The sequence below is a fragment of the Poromitra crassiceps genome (assembly GCF_964638095.1).
Source record: "Poromitra crassiceps genome assembly, chromosome: 7".
Classification (NCBI taxonomy): Eukaryota; Metazoa; Chordata; class Actinopteri; order Beryciformes; family Melamphaidae; genus Poromitra; species Poromitra crassiceps.
Window position 1 is genome coordinate 34,054,696 of NC_139628.1, and position 9,281 is coordinate 34,063,976.

Sequence of the window (9,281 nt, forward strand, 5' to 3'; positions counted from 1 at the left end):
ACGGCCAGAACACTTGAAGGCTGCTCGACACCTAGAACATTCACAGGCTGCTCGACACGTAGAACACTTCGAGTAGTCTGCTGGGGTCTGAATTAGTGGTGAGACTACAGGCTGCTCGACACCTAGAACACTTGCAGGCTGCTCGACACCTAGAACACTTCGAGTAGTCTACCGTGGTCGGAATTAGTGATTTGTTGCGGGCTGTTCAACGCCGAACATTTGCAGGCTGCTCGACACCTAGAACGCTTAATCAATTAGATCGACACCGATTCGGGGAGTCCACCACCAATGAAATGCGAAGTAACAAGCTATTGCGAGGAATGTAGGAATGGATGCCATGTGCTTACCATATGACGCCTAGGGGAGGAGAGATCTGGCGGCCTGCTCTGGTCGGATGTAGGCCGCGTAGGCTGACGAGGACCAGCAGCACCGCCACAGCGACTTACGACGCCCCCTGGGCGTGGCCGCAGCGCTACGGCAGGCGCTGGGTGATCGACCAATCCGGCGAGCTTCGGCGCGGTGACTTAGCAAAACCCCCTAAAAACCCGGCCTTGGCCTATTGGAATCATTACTACCGCTGGCACTTTTTTTTTTTTTTTTTTTGCCCCTAATTACTTCAGTGACTTAGGATTTTATGAGACAACTCCGGGCTTCCGGGCTTTTAGCGACTTACGAAAACCACCGACCGGCTTGGCCTCGGCGATACGGCGGGCACTGGATAGAACAAGCACTTGTTCGCCAAGCAGCTTACGTCGGCGCGCTCAGTCTCTACAGCGACTTACGAAAACCGCTGGCCGGCTTGGCCTCAGCGATACGGCGGGCGCTGGATGGGGCCGGTTTACTGCGGCGCGCTGTATTAACGTTTTTGGACTCCTACAACCTAGACAGGCTCCAGTGACTTACGCGCACGCGGCACTGGAAGGGGAACGCTTGTTCGACCGGCTTACTGCGGAGCATTACCACTGCTGCACCTGGCTTAATTCTGACCATTACTACTGCTGCGTGACTCTGGAAGAGGAACGCATGTTCGACCGGCTTACTGCGCAGCCTTACTACTGTTGCACCTGACTTACTTCGGAGCATAACTACTGCTGGCGCTATAGCTTTAGCACCCCCTGGCGCTATAATATAATATATAATATAATGATGCATTTAGGATTTTGCTCAGGATAGTATATAATATAATGGTGCCTTTAGGATTTTACTCAGGCATCCGAGATGGACAAGTGCTAGCCATGTGTTTGTGAGCAGTAATGTGCTCGCTTTCCGTGCGGTTCTGAGATGGTTTATTTACAGTTTTATGCGTCGACTTAGCCAGTCGGAGAATGGAGTTATTATGGCCCTAGCGGGTGCCTGCACGAAGTGAGCAAAATTTATGTTGCACTTCTGGAAGCACTGCAATAGCTGCTTGTATGTGTTTTAAATCTATTTGTTGTGTGGTTTTATTTTATTTTAATTCTTTCTTATTGTACTGTCTGTGTTTGTGTACGTATTTTATATGGACCCGAGTCTGGAATAAAGTTTATATATATGACTTTAGCGCCCCCTTGCGCTATAACTTCGGGGAGAGCGCTGGAAGGGAACACTTGTTCCGCGCTCCACCGACTTACTCCGGAGCATTGCTACTGCTGGACTGTGACTTTAGACTCGCCCCTGCGCAACGAGCGACTTGCGGCGGCTTACTGCTGGCACTATAATTTCGGGGAGACCACACTTGTTCCACCGACTTACTTCGGAGCATTGCTACTGCTGCGCTATGACTTTAGATTCGCCCCTGCGCAACGAGCGACTTACGGCGGCTTACTGCTGGCGCTATAATTTCGGGGAGACCACCACCAATGAAATGCGATGAAAGGGTGCTACTGTGCGGGTTTGCCTTTGCCATGCTGCTTAAGGCGGTCGCGTTTTTGGAACGTCCGTTTGAAGACGATGGATTTGGTTCCGGCTTCGTCACCGGCCATGACTCCGCATTCAGCTTAATCAGAGACGTGACTTGATTTCGGCCTAGACAGTGGCAATGGATTTGATTTCCGGTTTCGTCGACAGCGAGACTAAGCATTCAGCTTGTAGTCAGAGACAATGAATTTAATTTCTAGCCCCCTCAGCCGTGTTGTGTTGCAAGGACCAGAACTGAATGAGTGGGCAGAGCTAAATGCGAAATAAGTTTGCTTGTTTATCCGTTCACCTGCGTCGCGTTGAAGCACTTTTTACAGACTGGCTTCGTTTGATGTGTCCGGGCTTGCCTTCGCTGTCGGCAACGTAAGCAAAATACTTCCACATTTCGCTTTGTGCATTTGCTTCGTCTGTGTCCCTGTCAAGCTGTCACTGAAGGAGGAGGACGAGCAGGCAGCAGAGAGGAGAGAGGGGGAAATCAGCACACCCACACATGAAGCTGACATAGGCTACTGCTCTTATTATCACAAGATCATTTCGCCAGTTTGCTTTAATGTGCGCGAATGATTAGATTATGCCCGCTGGAACATTAAGCAACGTGTGTACACCTCGCCCATGAGAGTGTCGCGGGAAATGACTGGACCCGTTCTCTACTTGAGTCCGCTATCGCGCATACCGCTCTTCTGACTGGCTCCAAACTGGTGAAATCTCCGCGATGACGGGGTCGCGCTTATACCGGCACGACGACTTTCTCACATGCAGGCATTAGACCACGTTCCGGTCATTTTGCGGTACAAAGCGCATGTGGGAAAAGGGCTTAGGGAACAGTTTGGACTCAAGTTTATTTGCTGTCAGCTATAGAGTACGTACCACAGGAATGAGTCCCGAAGACCTGGAGGTTAGCACTTCCTGGTTCTTACATGTAAATGTCAAGGTTGTTGCTGAACAAATCTTTGCTATTTTATACACTTTTGTTAATCACATACGTTATTTCATGCCGAACCCCATACAAAAATCCTTCTTCTCTTCTCTTACCCTACAAAAATAAGTCATCGATGCAGTACTTTATTGTATTAGCAAACACTGGAACAGGAAGTAGGAGCTGAATCATTTGGTTTGACCAAGTTTTTTACATTTGACAAAATATCTGTAAAATAAGATGGCGGATGAAATCCCTTGGTCCCTATGCTTAACCTGGAAGTGGGCGTGACTTTGGCTCTCTATTTGTGTAAAAAAGAAAAGAAAAACATAATTAGGATGCAGCAATCTATACTTTCAATGCTTTGAGCAATGAATGACCTGATCTCTGATATCATCAGAATATATGCTACCACATGGCTTCATTTTAAATGGGAGACTTACCTCTGTTCTTATCAGCGTGGCTCGAGTTGTAAAAGCTGCAGATGATGAATCCAGCAGGTCACTTGTAAATGTCTCATTAGTTGAGAAAGTGACCTGCACCGCTGCAGTGACTGCTGTAGTTGTGGTGGATCCACCAGTTGTTGTTGCTCCAGTTGTGGTTGATACACCGGTTGTCGTTGAGCCTCCAGTTGTTGTTGCTACAGTAGTCGTTGACCCGCCAGTTGTCGTTGAGCCTCCAGTTGTTGTTGCTCCAGTAGTCGTTGACCCGCCAGTTGTCGTTGAGCCTCCAGTTGTGGTGGAGCCACCTGTTGTTGTTGAGCCTCCAGTTGTTGTTGCTGCAGTTGTTGTTGACCCGCCAGTTGTTGTTGCTCCAGTTGTGGTGGATCCGCCAGTTGTTGTTGCTGCAGTTGTTGTTGAGCCTCCAGTTGTTGTTGCTCCAGTTGTGGTGGATCCGCCAGTTGTTGTTGCTGCAGTTGTTGTTGAGCCTCCAGTTGTTGTTGCTCCAGTTGTGGTGGATCCACCAGTTGTTGTTGCTGCAGTTGTTGTTGAGCCTCCAGTTGTTGTTGCTCCAGTTGTCGTTGACCCGCCAGTTGTCGTTGAGCCTCCAGTTGTGGTGGATCCGCCAGTTGTTGTTGCTCCAGTTGTGGTGGATCCGCCAGTTGTTGTTGAGCCTCCAGTTGTTGTTGCACCAGTTGTGGTGGATCCGCCAGTTGTTGTTGAGCCTCCAGTTGTTGTTGCTCCAGTTGTCGTTGATCCGCCAGTTGTTGTTGCTCCAGTTGTGGTGGATCCACCAGTTGTTGTTGAGCCTCCAGTTGTTGTTGCTGCAGTTGTCGTTGACGCGTCAGTTGTTTCTCCAGTTGTGGTTGATACATCAGTTGTTGTTGAGCCTCCAGTTGTTCTTGCACCAGTTGTGGTGGATCCGCCAGTTGTTGTTGAGCCTCCAGTTGTTGTTGCTCCAGTTGTCGTTGACCCGCCAGTTGTTGTTGAGCCTGCAGTTGTTGTTGCTCCAGTTGTGGTGGATCCACCAGTTGTTGTTGGAGCAGCTGTTGTGGTTGGTCCAGCTGATGTGGTTGGCCCAGCTGTTGTTGGAGCAGCTGTTGTGGTTGGTCCGGCTGTTGTGGTTGTTGGTGCCACTGTGGCAGTAGCGGGAGCAGCTGTTGTTGTTGTTGGCGCCACGCTTGTGGTGGTTGGAGGAGCTGTTGTAGTTGTAACACCTGTGGTGGCAGCTGTGGAAGATAATTGGTTTTGTAAACTATTGTCAAGAATCTTAAAGTTAATCACAAGCTAGTGACACGCCGTTCTGCTAAACAGCTGTTCTAGAGAAATTCTGTTATTCATTCACTTTTCACTGCCATCACTGAGTAATGTTTTTGTAATTTCTTTATTGTGGTGGTTACTGTAATTTTATGTGTGGTGGTGTCGTTTGTGATGGATTCTTTTGCAAACCAAATTCCCCTCTGGAATTTTAATAAAGACTAAACTGAACTGAAGCCAGTTTTTTAGTCACAAGCATTTTCATTGAATGCCAGATAGCTTATAGAATATCTAATCCTGCCACATATTGCGCTGTTGAAATGGTGTGGTGAACTGTATTAACAGCCTACTGAACAATGTGGCAGATGTCGTTTTGTATCTGATCCCTAAGCTATATCCGTTTCACATTTTCCAACATCGTTTTGTTCCCTACGTTTCAATTCAGGCAATTATTTACAATTCTGTTTCAAATAATCAGTGGAGTGAAATTTTGCCTCGTGTTAACTGTTAACTTACGTGTTACTGTGAGGGAGCTGGTATCAATAGTGATGTTGAACCTATCGGTATTGTTGGCGTTATTCACAGCTTCTCTCACAGCCGCTACAATGGAGTCAGGCTCTGGGATAGATGAAGGTGAAGCAGTCCTGCTGAACTCAACCCCCACTTCTGCTTCAGTGTTAGATGCAGCTCGTTTTCTGGATGCCGCACTTGCAGCGCTGCATCACAAATGCCAATATCATAAAGTCAAGAGTCAAATTATGAAAATTATACATTATATTCATAACTTATTCAAATGTGTAACTTATAATAGAGGTGATGTACAGATACCTTATTTATAAATGACATAGAAACATACATTTACATATGACAAACATGTTAAGTAATATCAGACAGAGGGCCCTATCGTATGCCCTCGCTATTCAGCGTTTGCGGCTGCGAGTCCGACTTGCGGCCGTCTTCTGCTATCTTCCACCCCTCGCAGCTGTCACTTTGGGGATGCGCCCCCGTGCCGCAAGATTCCAGTCAAGTTTGCGCAACAAAGTGCACGCGTGGCGCAGCTTTAGGCGTGGCCACGTTAAATCCTGCCGTTATGCTATCTTATGCAGCTAGAAGAGCCCAGACCCACTTCTTAGCCCAATTTATGACCCACGCACTGGCATCGTACGTCCGCTCCCCCTCTCACTCAGAGCAAAACATTTCTCTCTCCCTCCAAATCTCTCTCTCTCACTGCCTTCCCCTATCTTTCTCTCTCACTAGTAATATAATAATAATGATAATAATAATAAACTGTATACCACCTTTCAATAACATAAAATACAGCTCAAAGTGCTCTACAGCCAATCACGCATGTGGTTCCAAGACACACACACACACACACACACACACGGGTAAAATCAATCAAAGTCCGACAAATCTGGTGGTCACCCAAGTCCGGTTAAAAAAAAAATCCCTCTGAGCCCAATTTTGAAATATTGAAATACCGGTAGACTAGTATTACATTTTCACACATCTCCATCTATTAAAGAAACACTTATTTTATTATGTTTATGTTATAGCCTATGTGATGAACGAAACATCTACAATTAGTAAGCACGCTCAGATTGAATGCGGTCCACCCGTCCACCACAGTGGCTATGGACATAATTACTTCACAACATGCTTTAGCCTACTTTAAACTGAGTGAATAAAAGGTAAGAATATAGCAAATTGTATTACCTGTAGCCTACTGTACATCTGAGAACAAAACCACTTTCACTTGCACCCTCTCTCTCCCTCTTGCCTGGCACTTGCCACATCTCTCTCCCTATCTCTCTGTCTATTTCTCTCTCTCGGCAATGATGCGCTGCTGTCAGTCAGCCTACATCAGAAATAAGTTAATTAATCAATATATTAGTAAATAAATAGATAAATAAATAAATAAATAATTAGTTCATTTGCAGAAACCGTTAAATGCCATTCTTAAAATGAATAAACAGCACCTGTTTGATACTCCCTCGAGTGCACATTAAAATATAACATTGTTGGGGTGATTTATGTGAAAATTAGCAGGTGATTTTTTATTATTATGATCGATAATATAAATATAATGTGTCGGTGTCAGTGGTCTCACTAAATAAACAAATCAATAAATTGCTGATGATTCTGACCCTGGATAAATAAACGGGGCTGTGTGATTTTGACTCTGATGACAATTAGTGTTGAAATGTTAGTACCTGTTTGCACAATTAAAAGCTGCAAATCACAGATGTTTTTGACAGTGTTGTTATCTATGATGATGTGATGATGCTGTGTATGGAGATGTCCAAATTATGCATGGATATTACCACCATGCTCTCATCACGCAAAGGGAATGAGAGAGGGGAATCTGATTAGTTGTGTGGATGTAATGCCCTCACCACGCCTGTGCATAATTTCCCAAGTTAACACATTGAGTGCCAGCGACGCCATATGGCGTCATTAGAAATTTACCGTAGGCTGCCAGCGACGCCAAATGGCGTCAATAACTCGAAATTGTTTTTTTGACGGGGGGGTGTCGATCTATGCCTCTTACATCGCCTCTTACAATATGAGAGCTATTGAATGTGTCTAACCTATTTTACAGAACCCTTAGGTGGCGACAGCGCACTCCAGATGAGAGAAAGTAGAGTTATCCATGAGTTAAACACACAGAAGAAGTCGTTGTGGAAAAGGAAATCGCATCGCATCCGTCCGTATGCAGCTGCTTCATTGAAGCATAACGTAGCTGTGCCCCTGCAGCAGCCAATCTGCTGTCACAATTGAGCACCTCGTGTCCGCTGCAACAGCCCATTCGCATGATCAGCCGTGGAGTTCTCAACTGGAAGCTGGTGACATACACGCGGCTGTAAAAAAGCTGGATCTAGCAGACTTTTCAGTGCTGAGCACACGCAGAGCAAACGCATTCACAGCAGAGCCGAGCAGAGCAGAGAGACACTCCTCCCACAACGGGGGGGGGGGGAGGAGGAGGGGGGGAGGTGGGGCACGCAGGACACTACAGCATACAACAGACCCAGGCAGCTGCAGCATTACATCAGAAAATATTAGCAATGAGTCAATGATGTGCTTGAAATGCTTCCTTTCACAAAAGGGTCATTATCTCAGCTCGTAGAAAAAAAGGGCTGTTTTTGGTCAAATCAAGCTATCTTCTCCGGCTCATAACTAAAGAATGGAAAATGGGATCAATAAACTTTTTTTTGCAGGTGATAGAAGAGAGTCTCATCGTTATTTGTGCGTGTTCAGTGTTTACATAGTAACTATTAAAGAAATTATATGACTGTTTTAAAATGCATTGCGGCCTATGTGGCACAGTACAGCACCTTTTGCCCAAGGGCCGTGGCACTCAAAGTGTTAATCCTGCCCATTTCAACCTTGCACATGCAAATGGACAGGTGCGTGCTGCGAACGATACCACAATGGTTTGGACAGGCCTATAACTACTGTATATCTGAATCCTTTTATAATATTTTATAATCTCTTTAGAGCATTTATATCTTATTTGTTTATGGCTGTTCTTATCAATGTTAGATGAGCACCAACCACACCAAGACAAATTCCTAGTATGCAGTGTTTGGAATAACGCCGTTTAAAAGAACGGCGTTAGGTAACGCCGTTATTTTTTCAGTAACGGGGTAATCTAACTAATTACTGTTTCCGTCGTTACAACGCCGTTATCGTTACTGAACGCTAAATGCGGTGCGTTACTATGAAATGATTGAGTAAACTACCCGTAGCCTACACTAGTGTTGTCAAGTGAGGAGACCGGGTGGGTTATAACGAGATAAACGATTATGATTGGCTAAGGCAGAGTCATGTGTTTCATGGTAGCCAATCGGAGCCAGTGTTACACACGAGCCAGGAGTCAGGACACGGGCGACACACACACACACACACACACACAGACACACCAAACAGATTCGAGGAAGCAGCAGAAATGGCGAGTCCGGAGTAGAGAGCTGCGCGGGGCTGAAATTTCGGCCCGAGCCCTCCCCGGCCCGTGACATGCAGACCCGTGCCCGATCCAGCCCGTTGCGAGGCCCGAAGCCAATATTACGATATAATGACACATCTCTCTCCCTCTCTGTTCCGCGTGCTGCGTTGCCGCGCGGCCGTCCTGCGCAGCCTCTCTCTGTCTGTCTCTCTGACTCTCTCTCTCTCTCTCTCTGTGTTCGGGAGCTGTCCGCTCGCTGTACATGGACGGACAGGGTCTGTGTGTGGCTATGGGAGTGTCTGTGCACTCCTCCTCTTTGTCTGACTGTGCTCCGCTGTGTAAAATCAAGCGAGTACGCTAATACAACATTATTTAATTGAATTATTGAAACGGCCCGACCCCGGACCTGTTAATTAAAAATAAATAAAAAACAAGCCCGGCCTCGGCCCGTTTTGGTCGGCCCGAGGGGCCCGTGAGGGTACCCTCAGGTTTGCAGCAATCCATGAAAATTTGGCATTTTCAAGGTGGAGATAACGCAAATAGTTACTTTCCCTGGTAACTAGTTACTTTTATTATAGAGTAATTCAGTTACTAACTCAGTTACTTTTTGGAACAAGTAGTGAGTAACTATAACTAATTACTTTTTTAAAGTAACGTTCCCAACACTGCTAGTATGTGATAACATACCTAGGCAAATAAAATAATTCTGATTCTAATTCTTATAACTGCACTAACGGCGGGCGATAATTGCGACTGTGACACCGCTGCAGGGAAAAGGGACAATATGACACAGAGGCTTTAAAAGAAGGTAGATTTTGTAGCTTAC